Source organism: Bradysia coprophila, chromosome II (assembly GCF_014529535.1).
Source record: "Bradysia coprophila strain Holo2 chromosome II, BU_Bcop_v1, whole genome shotgun sequence".
NCBI classification, from domain to species: domain Eukaryota; kingdom Metazoa; phylum Arthropoda; class Insecta; order Diptera; family Sciaridae; genus Bradysia; species Bradysia coprophila.
In genome coordinates, this window is record NC_050735.1 from 384,207 (window position 1) to 405,443 (window position 21,237).

The 21,237-nt window shown below is 35.1% G+C and overlaps 1 long non-coding RNA gene across 1 annotated transcript; it reads right to left on the reverse strand.

The window, feature by feature from the left end:
• Nucleotides 1-17,567: 17,567 nt before the first annotated feature.
• LOC119085681 lies at nucleotides 17,568-17,883 on the reverse strand. Its single transcript, XR_005089338.1, has 2 exons — nucleotides 17,835-17,883; nucleotides 17,568-17,774 (listed from the first exon to the last, which is right to left on the reverse strand). It is a non-coding gene; the product is annotated as an uncharacterized LOC119085681 (long non-coding RNA).
• Between the last annotated feature and the right edge of the window lie 3,354 nt (nucleotides 17,884-21,237).

Sequence of the window (21,237 nt, forward strand, 5' to 3'; positions counted from 1 at the left end):
TATCAGATATCATGGAAATTAGCTTTTGAAGAATATTAATCATTGTTTTGTATTGTATGATGTCTAAGTAGATTATGGAAGATTATATTCCTGTATAAGTAAGTATACTCTCCAGTGCTAATTTGTTTTCTTGATGCCCATTTCCTCTTTGTACATTCTTACACATTCATACCAAAAAGATGAATCGTTTTGAACTTTACTTCATAAACGTTGTACGCTAATGATACCGATGCAAGGTGGAAAATGAGACAATGTTAAATGTTAAGATTTCTATTACAACTCATCAAAAAGCGTAGAATTACAAATTAGAATTTGTTTACTCATGTTTTGTATAAGTCCCGACTGTGGAAAGCGAAATGAGTTCAAAAGTCAAATTAACCTTTCTTTAAAACAAAATTGCTTCTTTGGATTAAAGCTAAAAAAGGCGCTCAAAATAGGTACTGAAAATAAGTACGAACGGAATATAATACGAGTTGAGAAATTAAAAAGATTTACGTGATTTGCAGGACAAGTAACATGTATTTATTGCGGTTATTCCATTCACCTAAACACATTTTTCCAACTCAGTCACATTGCCAATTATAATTATTGATTGTAAACGTAGTAATTGCTTTACGTTTTTCCTCCTTTTTATTCGCTGAGACATAATTTATCCACCCAGCTGTTAACCTGGGCTGTAGAATGAATTCATAATGAAGTCCCGTACGAAGAACAGGAGTCTTATAGGTTTCACATTTTTAGCTCGTCGATTTATGTCCAAAGATGTTCAATCTGCGAAAAAAGTCTGTCTGTCCGTGACCACTCTAACTTCAGTAAAAAGCTAGTTTTAATAATTCGTTTTCGATAAATGACCAATGCTTGTCAAGATTTTTCGCAAATATCTGCGGAAATGTACAACCTAAAACTGTTTTTCATTCAGGCGGACCAAAAGCGTCACATTATCTCACCAGATAGAGCACCAAAACAACAACTTTTTCTCTCACTATTTCTCTCACTTTTTTAAATTCTAACCGAATTTAAGGAATTCGGTTCTAAAGTTAATGAAGATCGTAGTTTTTTCAGTCTCCTAACAAAATGGCTGACAATTGCCATATTGGATTTAAGTGAAAATGATACTCAGAGACTTGGTGTCAAGAGGGAAGACATTGATTATATTATGAGTTGGATGTGTTTGAAGTAATCCATTTATGTATACATCAAAATTAGTGTGGTCAAATTCAGTATGAAAATCGAAACTTGTTTAGACCTTAATTGCTTAGTGACGACTTCTCCCACGAGCGCAACGAGGTCTGCCATTTTGTTTTATACTGCCATTTTGCATTTTCTGAAATTCAATTTCATTGCGCATTCTCTAACCTTTATTTTGTTCGATGTACGATGTTCTAGACTTTTTCTTTGATTCTAGACATTCTAGACTTTAGGCGCCCTAATCTATTTTTTTCAACTTTCACACAAAATTGACACATCCTAATCTATACATAACTATATTTTGATCTAGCTGTAAAATTCCTACTTGTACTTATTCCTATATGGCTTTGTGTAGTCGCATTTAACTTCGTGATGAAATTAAGCAATTTTATTGGGAAGTAATGAGAAAGATGGTGCATTGTAGTTTTAGTGTACATTAATTTTGTGTACAATTAGCTATTGCATACACCTGCGGGTCCCTTCTTACGTTTTGTTCTTCTACGTTCCTGTTGTTGTTGATTCACCGGATAAAATTATGTAAACCGTCAGCCTCTCGTTATAACTATGAGTTTTAGTCTATAAATGTAATATACAAAAGTATGAAAAGAATATTACAAAGTTATGTACTCCGTTGTTCGCAAACAAAGTTAGTGAAAGTTTTAACCAGATAGTCCTGAGGGCAAACAAATGTAGATTTATATGATATTCAAAAGGTATAATTCGTAAAAGGTAGCTGGTGCTGAGAGAGAGAGAGAATGAAATAATAAACTTTTTCCAGTTCAAACATACATTCACTCAAGTTATATCCAATTTTACGGATTTAAACTTTGGTGCGGAAAAGGCATGTAAACCAACACCGTATGATCTGAAGATTTTCTTAGTTGGCTCAAAATTAGGGGTAATAAACAAACTCGTTTTTTTTTTTGTAAATTGAGGCAAACTTATCCTTGGGCAACGTTCAGCGACAAGTTCGTAGACGGTAAATGGACGGAGCAATGAAAATTAAATTATTTTCTTCATAAATTCAAGTCTATTAGGCCTAGATCTCCCCACAATTTTTTATTGCTTTCGTTCCCATTTCTTTTAAAGAAATCCCATACAAACGTTCCTAGAAAAGATTTATAACGAACGCATCTATCCGCGTCTTGCTGGAATTAATGTGTTTAGAGACCTTTTTACGGATCTATTTTCCCTCCAACCGTAATTGATTGCATTTAGTTTATCATTTTATGAAAGGTTCATTAATATCAACACTCCATAGTCGAAGTAAATGAATTTTACAGATATGCCATTTACAACATCCATAAACGGGTGTAAATGTTGCTTGTTGATAGAGGAAGAATGAAAAAAAAAAACGACGACGACGAGTAGAATCAGGATTCTGCAACATTTGTAAATACACATGTGGTACACATAAAGAGCCAAGGCGAATTAAGTACAATTTCAAAAGTAATTTATTTTACTTACTGCCAGCTTAAGATTGCCTACACATTTATCTGGCCGTAAATTATTATGTATACAGCATGCTGTATTGTATGGAACCATCTCGGACCGACAAAATATTCTTGAAAGCTTTTCGCCTCTTGCATTTCCATATATTATCATTAGAAGCTTCTCCAATCTCTGTAAAAGCTGTGTAGTCTAAAGTAATGGCAGTTTTATACACAGACATTTTTTAATGGCTTTGCACAACATAAGCTGGAAAAATTGAAACAAGAAAAGCTTTTTCGGACTTTAGTTATGTGTGAATTGGGTTTTGGTAACAGAGCGTCTACTTCATGGTAATTTGAATTAATTTGAATTGGGAAAAAAGTGCCGCCCGTTCAGTAGGTCATTTTGAATTGGGTTCGATGTATTAGAGACGATTTTTTTGCACGAGAAGGAAAGGAATAAGGTAGAACTCAAATTCAACAGGCACACTTTGAAAAACTAGGCTAAACCGCTCAACGTTCTTGAGTTAGTTAGTTAGAATACACTGTGTTCATCTTAAGAAAACAAAGTTTTAGATTAGATTGATAAGACTTTTAGAAGTCAGCGATGTTCTTAGTCAATTAAGTGCTTACCAGTCTATAAAGTTTTGACTTGCAATTTGCAACTTGCAAGGCGTATTCAAATTTTGCGCCAAAATATAATTCGATTAATTGACTACAATTGTTAAAAGTTTCCTATGTGCAGAATAAGCACCAGCTGAATATCACAAGCTGGTGTACAGACAAAAACACTTTGTATTGTAAAAAATTCAAAGGCAACCTACAGACAGTGCATTTCTACGTTAACGTCATTAATAAAACTCGTATGATTGAAGTAAACAAATTGTTGAGAATGTATGTTGATTGTTTATCATACAGTAAAAGTGTGTTTTAGTAGATCAGCTAGTGATATTCAGCTGGTGCTTATTCTGCACATAGGAAACTTTTAACAATTGTAGGAACATTTATAACTTTAAAACTCTTTAAAAACTGTCAAAAGTGTTTTTAAACCTGTTGCTAAATGCAGAGACGAGATATGTCATATTAGCGAATTACAAGAAAAATGAAATTTCATTTTTCCGGTAAGCCGTGCAAAAGCTCTGCACGGTGAGCTTTAAAAATTTTTTATTCGACCTCTCGTGCACATGGGATATTTTTGTGGAAATGTGCACAGGGGCCTCCCAGGATGACGAAATGACTATTCCCAAAATATTTCGATGGGAAAATTTTTAATTAGATCGATTTTTCGTTTTTTTGGGACCTGCGGGAAGCTTTGAAGACTGTTTGGACCTTACTGGTGACTCGTTTGAACACAAAAATATAGTTGCTGTTTAGCCTGAGATGTAAGCTTTACAGCGATACCAATCATGACATTCATGACTACCAACAAACATCTTGTATGAGGCATAGTCATTCAACTAGATGCCTGCGAATTTCAAAGGCTGTATCACACGTGGATGATTTCTATTTTGTCTCAAAAAGTTTGTTTAGTTATTTTACATAATTTAAGAGGTCGAAAAATGAGTTTGTATTTCATTCTGATATAATCTTTGTTGTTAGACCTGAACAACCATCCCATTTTCTTCGTATAATGTCTCATTCTTTGTGGAAACAACTAAAATGTTTCAGAATTAGCTTAGAATAGCTATTGGAGAAACTACATACGAAACAAAAGAAAATACAACCAAGGTTTGTTAACTCGAGATAGTGCAATTTGCTCATGGGTTTGAATTTATATTTTTTTTTTTTTCGAGTCAAAAATCTTCTTTCAACCTTTATTAATCCCTCAAATTATGTAAAATAACTAAACATACTTGAAGTACTTGGAAATATGTGAATGCATTGCTATTGTCGTGTGTTGTTTCATCCCAATAACTTGTTGTTTCGTTAGCACAATTTGTGCCTATAGTTAATACACTCATCCGACCGAGCATCACAGCATTACCATCAACATTATAACTACTCTTAATTAATCCCATATAACCGATCCAAAGGAGTATTTATGAAAATCCACCACTAATTTAGATAATAAATTGTTTTAGGCAATCCCAATGTAGAAATTTAATTGTTAATTTACTAAAGATGAATAGTTTATCTATGTAAAGTTGTCAGCTTAAATCGGGTAGTTTCCCACTTGTATACATACATGTATGACGGTAGCATTGAATAATAAATTCTAAATCTCAGAACGTATATAAATACGAAATCAGCAACAAACTATAACAACTTTCTGCATTCAATTAGGCTGCAAATTGAATGTAAAGAGGGATTATTCCGAAAAGTTTACTTCAGCTAAAAGCTTATATTGATTATGGCATTAGAAAAGAATCCTTTTCCATCTCAGATAACGTAAGTTATTGTATTACCTGCGAGTAATTATGGGCGTAATTATTTTGTACTTATAGCGTTTTCGGAAAACTGTTTATCGATTAGTTTGATCGAGAAATATTTCAGTGTAAAGACGGGAATAATTTAAACCTAATTCCGGTTCTAAGCTCACTGGTAAAAGTCAACTTATATGCATGTGTAAGTGTATATATACACCAAAGAAATTGGCCTATACTTTAAGGAAATTTAAAAACATTTCTTTCGTATTTTTTCAATATTGGATTGGTGATCTTGGTTTCAGATATGTTCGGGTTATTCCTTTACATCCGATTCCCCAGACAGTATACCCAAAGCATATTTTCGTAGGTGTAGAAGTAGATAGTTATCTCTCGTCTATACTAGTTTGAAATTGTGTGGGCGAGTCAGTTATTTAATTGGAAATGGCATGAGGTTGCTCTGCGATTACCAAAGATTATTGTTTTGTACTGAGCGGAGTTCTGGGTCTGCTGTTACAAAAACTTTTCTGACATTTTCTGAATTTTCATAAAATTTCTGAAATAAAGCGCGCGCAAACGTTATACACTGAATAAACAATGTGAATGTTATACATTGGAGAGCTCGTTCTGAAGTCCTATACTTGTTTTCAAATCACGATAGAGTTCAATATAATTTCAAAGGAATCGGTCACGAAAGTGAATGGCAGTACGCGAATAGTAGGAAATTATAAGTGACTCCACTACGTGCCGCTTAAATATTGTATAAATTAGGCAGGTCCGGCATTGATTGCCCTAAAGTTCGTCGGGCGTTGAATGTCAAAAATTTGTAAAATACACTGAAATTGTGCTGAAAAAAGGCCGAATCTCATTAATGTTCTCATGAATCTGTGAATATTTGGTAATTACCGGCGAAGGATTTTTTGTTTTCTACCTTACGAGACGAGAAACAATTCTCTTGACACTCTAATAAATTTGTCATACGCTTTTTCAGTGTATACCTGCCGGGTTTTTAATGATTTTAATCTGACAGCACTGAAAAAGTGCGATGACATCTTAGCAGCGTATGAGTTCGGAACGGGTCAGGTCAACCTGAATTCTACATTCAACCTGATTGACCTGAACTCAGTTTGATAAATTTTGACATGACATAACATGAAGTCTAGCGTGATTCTTACTTGTATGGAAAAATTTTTTGTCGATATTTGGGAAATACATACCATACAAAATATTGTGTTGGTATATGGAACATTTTTCTCTATGGACGCGATTTAAAAAAAAAAAATTTAGTGGTCACGAAAAATCACCGAAGTTTGTATGGCCTACTATGGGGGAAAAAATTTTCCATACAAACTTCGACGATTTTTCGTGACCACTAGAAATTTTTTTAAAAAATCGCGTCCATAGAGAAAAATGTTCCATATACCAACACAATATTTTGTATGGTATGTAATCACGCTAATGAAGTCACATGACTTGTGATAGAAATATTAAAAGTAGAGTTTTCGTGTGAATTTTGTTGATCCGAGGCGGAGCCGAGATCAATAAACACACTACAACTTTCATTTTTATCCTGAGTTATGTAATGAATTTTACAAGTTGAGGGCGTCGAACGTAGTGCTTGAAACATGAAAAGTACGGCATGTAGAATGTAAAGTCGTTAATTTGACCTCTCAGGTCAGGTTACAGGTTGACCTTAAATTTTTTCACAAATTTTTATAAGTCTTTCCGACCCACCTACCTTTCCTAGCCTTAACAGCTGTAAAATATTTTTTTGAAATAAACTTCAGTGTAAAATCAAACTCAACAGACAACCAATTTCAATGGTAAATATCTTATCTAATGGACGTTTAAATTATGAAAATAAATTAAGCCAAGTCGAAATGCGATTTCTTTTTCTTTTTTCATAAAATACTATAAATACAACGAAGCGGAAACCTTTAATTATGAAAAATGCTAATCCGGATGTACACAAAGGGAAATGTTAATCGTGTTTTGATTAGTAATATACATCCTTATTATGGCTGAATAACAACGAGAGCGAGATAGAGTTGAAAATGTACGCCTAAGGCATGGTAGTAAATGAAAATTAAATGATGTGGCTTTTCACTAGAACTTTAAGATTTAAAGTTTTAAACGGAAGTGTATATAATGTTTCAAACCGTGGGCACACAAGCTGTTGGTTTATTGGAACCATTTTTTCCGATTTCATGTCAAGGGTGTGAACTTTCGATGGAAATCCGCCATATTGTCATCAAGTGTCATCCTCGTATAGATGATCTCTTCAAAGTGCAGATGCAAAGTGCAGTTTACTGTCAAACATCATCCACAGCAGGCCCGGACTGGCCATATGGTGAATTCGGGGAATTCCCGATGGGCCTTTTGGACTTTTGTATGAGAATTTTTAATTTGTGGGCCTTTTTAAATTGAGTTGCATGGAGCCCCCGATGGGCTTTTTCGAGCCAGTCCGGTACTGATCCACAGAGCCATAACCTCAACGCTTTTCCATACATTTTGTCAACGAAATTGTTTGGTTATGTTGTCTGTGGATGACGATTGACATTTCGATGTTGCATTTGGAAGAGACCTATGGGATCCACGTGATCTCTACATACGTTTACAGCTTTGATTTATAGAGTTTACAGCCTCTTTACAACACAAATATTTTCCACTTAAAAAATACTGACCTCGAAGTATTAGATTCGAGTAAATGAGAAGCATCCTGTTGTTGTAAATAAAATAACAAATCAAATACTTCAAAGTCTCAGAAACATAAGTGAATGTTGGCAAAACTTGTGGAAAGTAGTTTCTATCTTAGTTTTGTTAGATGATGATCAAAGTAAACTCCTCTAAGTGTTTCAGAAAATGAAAATAATTTAAATCTGCACGTTCAACATGAAAAACATTGCTGAAACATAATAATGCAAGAAAAGTATTCCGTGTAAAATTTGATAAGTTTGGTAATTTATTGGAAAACTTGTTGAAGGGAGCACACAGCTATATGATGCTTTTTCCTAAATTCAATTACGAAAAACTTTTGTGTTAAATTATTGTACATTCTGTAACTCGTGTAACTTCCTTTAAACGCTTCATTTCGTTTACAACAACAAAATATAAATTTTCGATTAAGGACGACGAACCATCATTTCTACGGAATCTCGTTTTGTCTAATTTTCTCGTATTAATTTTCAATTCAGAAGTATACTGCCACAACATAAGTGACACTAAGAATGTTAAAAAGGCAACTCAAATCTTAGAAATTCATTGGTATGCCTTATAAAGCACTTAAAATCGTTTCAATATTGAATCAAGTGGCGGCCAATGATTCATTTAAATTTCCCATTGATCATTATGTGTGATTTTTAATGAAACATTATTATCCCTCCCTATTAAAATTGTAAACACATTTCCGTACGTCCCCCCGTCCCCAGCAATAATTTCATTTATTCGTATAGAAAAGTTGTTTTCGAAAATCATTTTATTTACCCTCGAAAAGCGACCCACCTCAATGCTTATTCGCTGGCCTGTAAACTCGTGAAAGCGATTCGAGGCACGCACCGAAAATCCACAATCATAAAGTGCCATTAGCAAACAATTATTTCGGAATGGCTTTTGTGCAAAAGTTTTTCCAAAGAATCTCGTTTCGGTAAATAATATCCCTTTTTTGGAAAAAAGGGGTTATATTGTAGGCGATGGGATGCGAGGATGCTATTTCGCTATATTCTCTACTTTCAACTGAATAACCTTTCATTTGTTGGAAAATATTGGTCGATTTAATTATTTTCAGTTTTTGAAAAGTTTTAGTTGGTTGTGTGGGGATTTGTTTTCAAAAAAAGCTCCGTTTCGGAACGATGACACTCCGGTTTGAGAGTGATTATACACTGAGCGAAATTTCTTACATGCCATGCGTATATCATTCGTGCCCCCTGTTAAAAAGTGTGGTAAGGTAGTTATACAGTGGGCTCGAATATAATACGTGCGAGACGTATTTCGCTTTGACAGAGATTTAAAAATATGAATTTTATTGAATTTACCTACGATTTACACCATATTAACCAGTTTGTAGTAGTTATTATACATTTTAGTAGTCATTGGTAACAAATACTTTAAATAAAAAACCGACTTCTTTGGGAATTGAACCGGGGACCTCTCGATCATGAGCCAACGATCTTTCTAATGTTGCAGTCCAGTAGTGTTGGTTAACATTTCTTATTGTTGAAGCGTACTTTGAAAGCCATAAACGTGTGTGGCGTATAAGTTACACAGAGCACAATAATAGTGATATGTCGTTACCCTATGTACCCGGGTGGTATACCTGTCATACCACTGGTGATCCTGCTGGATCCTGGTGGGATCCTGCAGGATCTTGCTCAATTAGGCTGGATCCCATGCGTAGAAAAAAGTGAGCACAGTTTTCAAAGGGCATAACTGAATTTAAGTTCATAAAGCACGCGCAATTAGCTTCGACTTGATGGCAATATAGTTGTGGACTGGGATTATCAAAATACTGGATAATCAATTATAGATAAATTCAACTTAAACAACTTTCTGATATGATTACGAAATGAAATTACTTAATAAAAAATGAAAGTATTTTCACGAGAATTTTTCTAATTTACTATAACTACTGCGTGTTAAGAAATATAAATATGATACAAATTCAATGTCTAAGACCAATATCCACTATATACGTTTAACATACGTGATGTGCATTTAACTTCCGTCCCACTCGTAAGTTATTCATATTCCACTCATATCACCACAATACGTAACGCATGAATATTCAAATCTGACAATCGAAATATGTACCTACGCTTTCAACGTGTTCCACATATAGAAAATATTGCCCATGTGTCACATACGTTAATGAAGTATATTCCACCTTCCCGACGAATTTTACACATACCTGGTGTATTGTATGAATTTTCTTTTTCTGGGTGTATTATGATGCGTAATGAGTTATCGTCTGCACAGAAAGTTGTAAGTTTCTGTTACCGAGTACAAAGACAACATTACCGAATTCAATGTGAATTCATTTTGAACAAAAACTTCAACGACAATTTAAAATTCAAATTTTATTTTATTTTTTTGAAAGGGAGCAAGAGAAAGGTTGGTAAGGAATTTTGAGATAACTGAACAGAAAAAAAAATCAATAAAAATTACGAGATTGTCGATGAAAGATGTGGAGATTGTTGAAGTGGAATACGCAATTTTAAAAAAATATAAACAAACCGTTCAATACCAGAGTAATGTATTGTGGCAACAGCACCGATAAAATTCATTGAAAATATCTTCGTCAAAATTGGTTTTAAAACATTAATTGACAATTTCTCTCATTTTTCAACGAATAAAAGAAAATTTTAACTTTATTCCAAACTCATGGGTTGAAAGTAACTTTGACTTTGATGTGATTGTCGTTTGCCATTTAAAATAAAATTTTGCAAAATTTAACAGACGATTCACCAAATACTCTCTGCAGAACCCATCCGTCAAAATATATCAAATACAAAGTGAGTCTAAAATAGGGTAACTGGAGCATGGACAATTTTTCCCTAGAACTGGGCGTGTCGACACAATATCTATTACCATGCGGCATACGACTTCGTCGGCAATTTAACATGTGTCGCTCTTCAATTTTCGAATCACTGTAATCAGAAATCGACAATGTTTTTGAATTAATTCTTAAAATTCGAAATTCGAAACATATCTTGGGATGAACAATACAGACGGACCGAGTGTAGACATAGTATTTCGTATTCAGATTGACTATTCAAGATTTCCGCCAAACATGAACCGTCACATCATTTACGGCTGTCGTAGCTGATGTAAAGCAATAAAAAATAGTTTCATGTTTCCTTAACAAAAGAAATGAGAAGACATGACATTTTAAGTGAAAAATGACAACCCTTTGACAAATGTATTGCACTTTGTGATAATATTAGCCTAATAGCCGAGTTAAAAAGTTATGAATTTTGTGATTGAAGACGACTATGCACCTGAAGAGAATGCTGAATGCTCTAAATGCAGACGTCATCCATATACAGTATTTTACATAAAACATAGTTAACCATACAATTCCTTTCGCAATCTCGTGCGGTAAAATGGACTTTGTGTCACTGTTTGTGTCACAATTGCCAAAACAACAAATTTACGAGTATACGTAATATGCTATTTCATACCTGCAACGAGAAAAATGGTGCTTTGACACTGCATTTTCCGTGAGAATATTGAGTTTTGTAGACAACTATCTTAATTTTGGTAGGGCCAGTTCACTTTTTTCCCTGGAATTCGTAGTTCGCCGTTTTAGGAATTCGTTTTAGTAATGCGAGAATTCAAAATGAATGTACAAACCAGATATGGTCTGCCCATACAAACCGGAGGAAATAGCGATTTTATATAAACAAACTCACCTTTCAATGAAACTCATTGAGAGATGAGTTTCTTTATATGAAATCGCTATTTCCTCCGCCCGATACAAACTTTGACATTAGACCATACCTATATAGTATATTTTCATTAAGAATTGAGACGTAAACGGGGTCGCTTTACTTAACGTTTAATTGACAGTTTGTTTAAATAATAAAAAGTCCGCCTCTTTTCTATAGATCATTTTCATGACCTTGTAAACGTCAGACACGATCCCAACTGTCAGACATGTCAAAAAATATCGAATGAATTGAACAAACGATTTTCATATAAAAATCAGTAAATTGAACGCAGTTAACGTCAATTGAACGAACTATCACGGACCCAGAGAGCTAAACGGCATAAGTGCACAGCGACCTTTAAATATTATGGGTGGATCTATGGAAATGTGTTGATATTCCTACTATGTTAAGGCTCCCGCTCTGCTCTGTTTGGAATTTCTTTCTTTTTTTTTCACCAGTAAACAAGTAAAGTGTCCGCTCCACTCAACAAAAAGTACTCCGTGAGAGAGCGAGCTGTCAAATGAACAAAGAAAAAATTGAAAAAAATCAATTTTGTCTCTCACACGGAGTACTTTTTTGGTAAGAGGAAACCAAGCATAACTATTAATGAAATGCTGATACTGACTCGTGCATAGAAGAGAAAGATCAGAAGAAGGTGAATCTAATTTTTATTTCAAATTTTTAGCGTTAACATTTTGCATCCTAGTCGCTCAAAGATTGAAATGAAAGAGATATCAAAACTTAAAGTTACCTTACATATCCGAAAACCCTATCATCTTGCGATGATTATTGATCAATGTTGCAGCGTTGTGGTATTAGTATGCTCAAAACGAAACACCAACTAAAACATTCAATCTTAGTCAAAGCGACTGTCTTGCTGTGTTTTAGTTTTGATAAAATCTTTCCATGTGGAACACATTCGTTCTGTTCTGTAATCTGTTCTTCTATAGATAGGATTACCATTACGGTATTTGCACGCAATTAATTACTGTATTGCGGAACTCCAGAAAACTCAATTAGACGGTACACGAAGCGAATGCATGGCATATTAAATTGTAACATACCCCTTGTAGTTCACAAAACGTAAGACTGCCAAGACTACACACAGTTTCATGTTTGGTTTCTTATACGTTACTTATTAAAATATGAACAATTTTGGATGGAAATGTTCCGTTTTATGAACGCTAAGTTATATAGACAAAGGAGTGGTTGTGCATTCCTATGTTGAATCTGCCTCTTTCCGAAAGAGTCTTTCGTAAAGAGAATGGTTCCAATAAACATGTATACTTGATTGTGTAGAACATAAAATGGACGGCAAAGATTTTAAATTCACAAAATTTTATAAAGTACACTCTCTCTGTGTGTGTGTGTGTGTGTTTCTTCCTCGTATGGTTCTATAACCGAATATATGTGAAAATTTTCTTGAAAATTTTAACTGACGGATGTTATAATCGGGTAAACGGAAATCTAATTCCTTGAAAATTTGTTCACGGCTCAAAGAAATAACTTGAAAATTTATTTTGACTTTTCGTAATGGTCTTGTGGTGTATGTGTGTATATATATGTAGAGCACTTTCATGGTATGTACGTCTCATGTTAACCTTTTTTTATGGACAAATAATGGAAACGTGTAATGAGTTTCGGCGAAACGATTTTGACTCTTATTGATTCTGGCAATGTTTGGTCCGTTCAGTAGATAGACGACTGGGTTGAGTATGTTTTGAAAGTTTTCAGAGAAAATTGCAATTTTAGCTTGCAGATTTTGAAACGTAATGGATTCGACGATATGTTGTTTATCTAAAGGAATGGTGTTGATCGTGGATGGAAAATGGTCGCATATAGGGTGGGTCGATTTTTCACTTTTTATTTTTTCTTAAACGCCTGGCTGAGTTGTCTTTTTAACCCTAACAAAATAATCGGCATTTTTGGCACTGCAAAGTCCCGAGCACAGCCTTCCCAAGTAGCATTTCAGAAAAAATAACTTATTCGTTAAAATAACGTTGTAGCAACGTTGCCACAACGGTTGTGCGACCGTTGTTGCCCGGTTATAGTTTAACCTACGTCAATTAACCGTTGGATAACCGTTAAACAACGAAAAAGTTAAAAATTATAGTTGCTCTACCTTAAATTTTTAACTTTTTCGTTGTTTAACTGTTATCCAACGGTTAATTGACCTAGGTTAAACTATAACCGGGCAACAACGGTTGCAAAACCGTTGTGACAACGTTGCTACAACGTTATTCTAACGAATAAGTTATTTTTTCTGAAATGCTACTTGGGTTGCTTCTAGCATAAACACTGAATTGACAAGTCTCAAATCAGGAGGCTTTAGTACTACTTAGGATCTTTTGTATTGTGTGTTTTAACTCATACGACGAAAACAAGCCTTCTATCTGTACAAAAGTGATGCAGTCCCTCCTGTGACTTCACCCGACTCCGAATATTTTCTAGGAAGATGTTTACTATCCCAAAATGTTTACATTGCTATGTAAATAAGTCCACCTGGTCTTAACTGCTAAGCGGTAACGAAAAGTGTACTTGCCTCAGATTCTCCGTGATTACCTATTCATATATCACACAACATTACTGTAATGTCACGGTTTGTGTAGATTATCAGCGTCAAATTTCAATAATATTTTTTGAGCGAAAAGAATTGGTCGGGTGAGACAGCAGAGCTACTTAGTTCCCAACATTCTTAAGCTATTAACGCTATGGTTTCAGCTCACACATATCAGAGATATCGTTCAGTGTTATAGACAATCTCACTCTACCACGAAAATCAAAAATCATGCTTGAGGCATAGAACACACGAATTTAAAAATTTAAGAATTCTGCACTGCAGAATCTGCAGAGGCATGCGTTTTGACAGTACAATCAAAGTGAAAAATTGACTCACCCTAGTATACAAGAGGGAGTCGTACGAAACTGTAATGAAAAATAAGAGCTGTATCTGGCACAGCAGGAATAGCTTTTTTTTTATATTATTACGTTACAACATGGGAACAGAAATGATGACGAAAGGTAAAAAGTTGATTTCCAATAACCCGGTGAATTGCAATTCCAGCGAGTCATATGCATGCACCGCTAAAAACTCATCGTATTTCAGATTATTTGATCACATTACTGTACTTATGAAAATGAAAATGTTGAACCCACGCACTTAGAGAGACATCAGCTTATTTAAAAACATTTGATATAATGTGAAATTGACAATTTGAATCTTTTGTGTGGGAATTTACTTTCAAAGTGCTCTGAGGGATTCTTTTGAAAAACAGCCTCCGTAAACCGGTCGGTGATATGAGTAATTGAATAAATGAAAAAATTCATTATTTCGTGAGAAGGAATCAACCATGGCGAATAGTAAGATATATTTGGACGAATAAAGGTAGGCGTTGTGCGAATAAAGAGAAATGTAAGCGAAAAACGTGAATGATGGGGCAAGATTTTCCATTGTCGTTTCTGCAACAATTAGAAATGATGACTCACTTTTTCGCAATCAGCGCACCATGTACCAACACCATTCTAAAATGGTGAATCACTCTTTAACCTGTCACAAACGGCTATTCATCTGTTATTGATAAAGACGACAAAAATAATGACAAGCTCTGGGTTATATGCATGGCCCTTTATATAGTAAAATTCATGTTAAAAAAAATTGAAGTACAAGATTTGAAATCAACTGATTAAAAATACTTTGACAGATGGAAGTAATAGACCCGATAATAATACTAGTTATATACTTGCCGTCTGTACCAGGTTAAAGCTATGTAATTTTGCTTCCAACTGTTTGTATTCCAGGAGTCTTGGTCACCAGGACCCCTAGCTTTCGACGAACAGCCCAGAGAATTCCCAACCTTAGCCTTCCAATCATCATCCATGTCCTGCCGTTCCTGTAGGAATGACACAGTGTAACTAAAAATCTGTTTTTCGTGATATGTGCGTACCATACTAGTAGACTGGCAGACATGTTAGAAATGGTAGATAGAAAATATTTGAAACCGGTTTCGGAGGTATGACAGCAAGACCTATCCAGGGAATCAGCCTTCAAAAAATATTGCCGAAAATCAAAAGAATCTCTCCGTTTGATGGTACTCACTGAACGATACAAAACTGAGGAAAAACGTTCGCTTTCATGCATTTAAAACAACAAAATAATCTGTTCGAAAACAAACAGAAGCCAATGATTCACGCTGGATTCTCGATAAACTCAAATTTGACGCCAACAAAACATTCCCGTAACATTTGCGATTTTGTTGTGCAATGGAACATTCTGTTCATGTGATTGGATTAATTCGTACATTCAAACCAAATAGAACAAATGGAGCTTTTTTTTTGTCAGTTCTAGTTTTAGTTTTGTTCGCGAGTGAACCGTTTTCCACCAAATTGTATTTGAAAATCAATCTAACATGTCAATCAAACATAACATATCAAGGACTCAATCGAAATATTTTATCCAACCAGATTTGTTGGGTCGATTGTTCGCCGCAGTTATTATAGAAGGGTTAAATAGGTTCGCTATTGATCCAGTAGTAGAACGAGTTCACTGGTCTCACCCTCACCCAGCTATAATCAATTTGATTATTTGAGATTGCTAAAAGTGGAAAAATATTTTGTTTAAAGTGGTGAACTCCATTATTCTGTGCTGCCATAATCTGTTGAACGGCAGGGCCTATTTTATCGAAATATTTCTTAATTTGCCCTCAACGGCAGGACTCCCTGAAGTATCGCCAAAGTCAAATCGCCAAAAAAAAATGTTGGCGTTTCTTCACATTTTGTCGTTTCTTTACACTTTAGCGATTTTTCTTGGCGGTTCTTCACATTTTGACAATTTTTTTTGGTGATTTGACAGTTTCTGAGAATTTTTTAAATCGTCAAAAAAATCGACAAAGTGTTAAGAAACGACAAAAAGAAAAAAAGTCAAATAGTTAATTGGCATTTCTTCACACTTTGGCCATTTTTCTTGGTGATTCTTCACACTTTGGCGATTTTTCTTGGTGGTTCTTCACACTTTGGCGATTTGACAATTTATTTTTTTCTTGGCGATTTGACTTTGGCGGTACTTCACGGGAATAGCGGCAGGGCCTATTTTATCGAAATATTTCTTAATTTTCCCCCTCATCTATTCAATTTCGAGAAATTCACGAAAATTTCAGAATTTTCCCGAAATTCTTTACTCAAATTTCCTGATTTTCTCGATTTGGCAAAATTTCGACAAAATTCAAAAAACTCATTTCCCAAAAAAATAGTCCACGCTGTTCGGCGATTCCACTGTATCAGTAGCACTCAATGTGAGAACATATGAGTCAAAAAGGTCAAAAATCATACAAATTCGAAATTTCCCGCGATACAACTCACAATTTTGGAAAATTTCATACAAGATTGGGGAATTTTTTTAAAATAGCCCCTTCTATACAGCGATGTCCAGACCATTCATTTGATCATACACATTTTAAAACTACTACAGCGGGTTATAGTCCCACATATGTCCTTTATTAACACGACTAGGACTCACGATGCTAATGCAGTTTAAAATTTCTGTATTAAAAAATCAGCAGTGTTTACACTACACGGTACAGAAGTATTTTTATTTATTGTAGGTGGGTGGCATCCGATGCCTAGCTAAAATTGTAGCATATATTTGAGTGTCTCCTATTTCGATTTGGATGATATCTTTTCATCAGAATAATTTTTACATTTTGAAAACGATAACGACTACGATTGTGTTGCACGGGGCTATAAATCTCTTTGTAGTTTTATACCGTTGTCGAGTCAGACAGGGGACATTTCCTCAACTTTTAAAAGCCTAAAATGAGTTTCTGTTGCGATTTATTTCATTTTTTAACTTAATCTTATTACACGAGTGCTTAAATTCTGATGGAAACACTGTTTTTGCAGAAATCTTCTCAGCAAAGTCGCAATGAAGAAGTCACGTCATTGTAAACTTGACCTCCTGCTGCAATGCGAGCTGGACAATCCAATGTAATTACGTTCGTGTTGCTTTTCGGACATGGGAAATTTTTGTCAACTTTCAAAACGGATCCACTGCATCCATGGTTAGAGTAGAGGTTAAAACATGCTCCATCCATCTTGATATTACTAAGTGTTTTATCGTAGTTGTCAGAAAGCTCATAGCATTGATTTTCTTGCATTTGCAAAGTTAGTGGTTGTGAATCGGGACCGGCGTTGAAATCATTATGTGGATAAAGCGTAATGCTACTGATTGGCGGACAATGTACACATGTACGTGAATTGTCTATAACGTCGCCTCCGATAGTACCAAGAATGTCGCGAATTGGTTCTGCTTGAGTACCACCCAAAACCACGAACACAGCAACTGCGACAAAAAGAGCAACGTTGAATATTTGCATCTGTAAAACGAGTTATTGATTAGCGATGATCGACTTGGGTGTCGTCAAAAAAATTCTTACTTTGAATTGTTGTTCTTGACTCAAATATTCGAATTGAACTGATGCCAGTTGCAATGGAGCAACGTATTTTTATACGAAAAAGAAACCTCTACTGGATAAATCATCTTTCACTATCTCATAGCTGGTTTTTTCGCTAATAAAGAAATTCTTGTGGAAAATACGTATGACCACAGACACCATCCACAATCTTCCGCGCGTGTTGTAAATCTACGACATGCTTCAACATGCTTTAACGACTCATCGAAGATTACAATTCGCAACGGTCTATTTTGTTAATCGAGTAAAATTTCGGTTTGGTATTTGGATGTCATCATCCAATGGCGTTTGCAGCTCCAGCCGAAGGATAATAATTTTACTAACCACATTGCCGGGCGCAATAGGCTTACGGTCAAAGTAGGGTGACAGACGCAGTAGGGTCACGTATAGATATACAGGTTTGTACGGGGCTCAGTCGCAGCAAACTCACCGCAACGAATGTTCTGATGGCTCGTTTTTATTTAATGTTGTTTGTTCTTATTGTTAGGAGGCCTCTGTTTGGGCTTTTTGCACTACCGAACCACTGACAATGTAAAATTTACATTGGAAGTCATTTCGACAGCTGGTATATAGCTGAGTTCCTATCAGTACTGATAGATGCAGCTACTGCATGTTTTTCATTTATCTTTGACTTTTTGTCAAAGTGAGCATATAGATCATCTTCAAGGCCGTTTTAAATGTCATCCCCGATAAGAAATGCCATCCACGTTAAAGAAAAATCTCAAAAATTAATGAATGAACGAAACATTTAACGAAACTTAAGTGCAACGTTTCTGTTTTTTGTGAGTGACTAATCATAGTCATGATAGGAAAAACCGCTGTATGTTTTTGTAGCCTTATCTGACAAAGTCAGAGGTATTGTTGTTTAACAAATTGTGAATTATTTTAAAATAATTGAGCAAAATAGGCAGATTCTCATATTTTTTCGTATTAGTAGAGGTCCTTAGCATAAAAATAGTTCACTTTATAGTAGAATGGTGAGCTTTGGACCAGTGATTGATATTGGTAGCCTGAGTCCAAAAAGATTAACACCCCTCAAAAAACCCCACCCCACACCCCAACACCCCTCACCAAAGATTTTAGTGTAAGGGTCACTTCAATGAATTATTGTGATGCGCCTGTCAATACTAGACTGTCGATATGGGGCTTAAACGAAAGGTAAAGGTTCATACTTTTTTTATATGACCAAACGCTTTTCAATTTTCCATTTTCCACAACAATTTTCCGAGTTTTCCATGAAAATCTATGAAATCTCAAATATAAAGGGTGGTGAATAAGTTAAAAAAGTTTTTGTGCATACTTCCTTCTGCAATATGGTTATCCAAAGACTCCTTCGCTAATTTGACGAAAAAAAATTAAATAATGTGTCATAGACTTGGAGATAAGCTCAGTTTTCCACCGCCGGAAAATTTCATTGAAATACTTTTTTACATATAACTGATGAGATATGCGAGCTGTGTCATTGAATTTGCGAGATTATCATAGGATAGTTTATTGACGCATTTATTGAACCCTAGGAGAAGTCAATACACCATTAACCTCAAGTCACCCACCTCCCACTCTCCTATTATTGAACAAATTGTAGAAAAATTTTAAAATAGAAAGCAGACTATTTTTGAACTTACAAATTTACGCTGTAAATGTTTCGAATATTGCCTGCAATACCTTTTTCAAGTGGACAGTGGAAATAATTAAGAGTAAGTATGTAAGATACTACATTTTCAAATAAATATTGTTGTGCGATTACACTGCAAAAATGCTCCAGAGGCAGTTTCTGTCTACGTAGTAAAAATGATTTAAATGTCCCACATTCAGCAATTATCACTCACATTCCACATTATGTGGTTTAATTATTTTGATATCATTTATGAGTCAATATGTTAGATTTACCAATCATTTTTGATCGATGCACACAGATCTTGTGATCTTTTGTACTACCCTGTCATCCTAAAAATCTTGAATCCGTTGGACATTAGATAGTGAGATTATAGGAAGAGTGTTTTATCAAAAGCAGTAAAGTCCACCATTCTCTTAACTCTTCTAACGTAGGTAGAGGAAATATAGTTGTCCCTTTCTGTCTCACGGTCTATATGGGCAGTGGACTTAACTGCTTTTGAAAATGGTAGATGCTTGGAGATGATTATAGCGAAGTAGAACAATTAACTTTCTTTTAAATTTTGCCGCATCAGACCAATAAACAAAACCAACCATGGAGATGATTCCATCAAACTTTCTATGAACAAAATAATCTACTCGCATCTCCAAACATCTGGTGTACCACTAGTACCCACAGCTCATCTCCAACTAAAACCATTGCCTTACTCCAGGCGAGCAAATGGGTACGTATGACAGTCATACTATGACTAGCTAATCTATAGGACCTTAAAAGCATACCTCGCAGTCCTAAGGCGATGGCTGACGGCTTAGGTCTTCACTATTGATAGCTGGTAAGACAAGATTGTCCCTATCATTGAAATTGACACAGCCTGTAACATTTAGTCCAGTCTTATATTTCAAAAACTAGCCTGTCCGAACGTAACGTTTCTCTGCATTGAACCAACATAACAGCCGAAGCCTGGCACAAAAGCCACTGGCGAGAGAGTGACAGAGTGTCCAGAATCAAGATAATCTAACGTATTTTGTTATGAAAATGTAGATACTTTTATTACGATGGGTATCAGACGAGTATTTTTGATTGTAGAGCAAATCAGATAGTAACGAGCTTCTCAATGGTAATGTTCCAATACGTCAGTTGTAAATAAAATAAAGAGGATGTTATTAATACTTATAATTAAAAAACTTAAAAATTAAACGTGAGCTCTCGACATATGAATCTTTTAGACGCAAACACTTCCTAATTCTTGAAGAGAATAGGAAGGGAGCTAGGCTCACCGCCACTAAATTGCAGTAGTGCTACCAGAAGCTTCATTTACAAAAGATATCAAAATAATTAAACCAGATAATGTGGTATTTATTTCTGCGTCTCAAAGGTTGGTGTCGAATAGCATCAGCTGTGTTGCCTAGCTAATCGACATTAGTGTCAATTAGCATCTACTGTGTTACGTGGCTAATCGACACCAGATGCAAATAGCATGCACTGTGTTGTCTGGTTATTCGTCACCGGTGTCAAATAGCATGCACTGTGTTGCTTGGCTATTCGCATCCGGTGTCGAACAGCCACACAACATGCATGCAACGGTGTCGAATTGCATCGGCCTAGACAGAAACTGCCACTGCAGCATTTTTGCAGTGTAATCAAATATTCATTTGAAAATGTAGTATTTTACGTACTTACTCTTAATTATTTCCACTGTCCCATTGAAAAAGGTATTGCAGGCAATATCCCAAACATTTACAGCGTAAATTT